The sequence below is a fragment of the Microtus ochrogaster genome, chromosome 5 (assembly GCF_000317375.1).
Source record: "Microtus ochrogaster isolate Prairie Vole_2 chromosome 5, MicOch1.0, whole genome shotgun sequence".
Taxonomy (NCBI): Eukaryota; Metazoa; Chordata; class Mammalia; order Rodentia; family Cricetidae; genus Microtus; species Microtus ochrogaster.
Window position 1 is genome coordinate 66,409,265 of NC_022012.1, and position 2,193 is coordinate 66,411,457.

The 2,193-nt window shown below is 46.9% G+C and overlaps 1 protein-coding gene across 1 annotated transcript in view; it reads right to left on the reverse strand.

Annotated features, from left to right (window-relative positions):
* Positions 1-2,193, reverse strand: part of Rab27a (RAB27A, member RAS oncogene family) — a 55,581-nt gene that overhangs the window by 23,164 nt on the left and 30,224 nt on the right. The window lies entirely within an intron of this gene.

Sequence of the window (2,193 nt, forward strand, 5' to 3'; positions counted from 1 at the left end):
GAGTGCTGGGATTAAAGGTATGCGTCACCACCGCCCGGCCACACACTAATTTTTTTACACACAAATTTTTTTAGTGATTTATTTTCATTTTATGTGCATTGATGTTTTGCCTACACATGTCTTTGTAAGGGTATTAAATTCCCTGGAACTGAAATTACACACAGTTGTGAGCTGCCATGTGGATATTAAGAATTGAATCTGGGTCCTCTGGAAGAGCAGACAATGCTCTTAACCCCCAGCCACCTCTCCAGCCCACACATTAATTTTTTTTAATTAAAAAAGAAAATATATTAGAATTTTCCATTATTAACGTGACACTATTCTGTCCAATAAGTACTTCTGTTTGTTTGGGAGTTTGTCTGTCTGTCTGTCTGTCTGTCTGTCTGTCTGTCTGTCTGTCTGTCTGTCTCTGTCAGGGACTTTGCTTATTTTGAGGCAAGGTCTCAGGTAGCTCAGGTTGCCCTAGCCCTCCTGATCTTCCTGCCTCCACCTCCCAAGTGCTTGGATTTATAGACAGTATGGACCACTGTGCCTGGCTCTCACAAGTGCTTCTATGTGGCATCCCCGTGTGGGAGTCTGTGAGGGACAGTAGTGCAGGGCTTACTGCCCCTGAGAACCTAGTAACTTCTGGGTGAGATGCTGTTGGGATAGTAAATAAATAACAGTTTAGGATTTTTAAAGAAACATTTGTTGTATGTATGAGTTGTGTGCCTGAATGTATGCTTGCATTACACGTGTGCAGTGCCCCTGGAGGCCAGAAGAGGGCATTAGGTCTCCTGGAATTGAAGTTACAGAGGGTAGTGAGCCACCATGTTGGTGCTGGGAACCAAACCCCGGCCCTCTACAACAGCAGCTGGTTCTCTTAACTACGGAGCCATCTCTCCGCCTAACAGTTTAGTTTCAACTTAGCATACAAGCTGTGGAACTACAGACACGGGAACTCCAAGCGAGGATGACAGTATAAAACTGGTAATTGTAAACACAGCAGCCCACAAAACAAAAACTAGCAACAAAAGAAGGGACAGCTGGGTGTGGTGCACATGTTGCAATCCAGCAATCCAGAAGGAGGGGTAGGAGGATTGCCCCTGAGTCTGGGGGCTATCCTGATCTCTGCGGTGAGCTCTCAGCCAACCAGGGCTACATAGTGAAACTGTCTCCAAAAATAAGAGAAAGAAAAGAGAAAAGCACACACGGACAAAGGAAGAAGGAAGCTCGGTGCTGCACACCTGTGGCCCCAGTACTTGAAAGGGATGCAGGGGGATTCTGGGCTAGAGGCCAACTGAGCTGAGATTTTGTCTCAATGAAAAAATGTGCAGAGACAGCTGGGACAAGGTGACTTCCAGAGCTCAGTGCTTGCAGCCCCTCTTCTCAATGCTAGGTCCCAGTTCTCCCTTTTTTCACGTGGGTTTTAGGCAATTTCATTTGTCTTATTCATGTTCAAGTACATGTACCATTCACGACAGATGGCTCAGTCTATAAAGCACTTACTGTGCAAGCGTCAGGACCTGAGTTCGGAGCCCTTGACACTCACGTGACAAGCCAGGCACGTGTCTGTAACCCAATCAGAGGCCAGTCAGCCTAGCTAATTGGTGAGCGCTGGATTCAGAGGCATACCCTGTCTCAAAAGATAGGGTACAGAAGGCTGGAGAAAGACACACACACGAAACAAGATGACTAATTCACTAACTCACATCAAATCCGTCTGATGGCTTCTGTGTATTCTGTCATTGTTTCCTATTGATTGGTCAAACTTCCTAGCTGTCACACTCTCTCAGGAAGTGGGTTCCATAGTGGGAATAGAAACCATAACCCCACAGCTAACTCCACCTCCACCTGGGTTGTCTACAACAGGAAGTGCTCAAAATTCTTCAAGATCAACTGAAAACACCCATCTCCAGCAGCAATCCCCACCCACAGGGGCTCTTCTTGGCGGTGACATTTGTTACCTACTTTACCTTCTCGGCAGACGTAAAAGCGCGGTGCCTGTCCAAAGAGAAATGTGTCAAGAAGTCTCTCACCATGGTGAGGGTAGGGGTGGGGGTAGACACTTTTGATTCCAGCAGGATCAAAGGGAAGCAGAGGTAGGCAGACTTCTGTGAGTTCAAGCCAGCCTGGTATATATAGCGTTCCAGGCCAGCCAGCCAGAACTACACAGTTACCTCTCTCTCTCTCTCTCTCTCTCTCTCTCTCTCT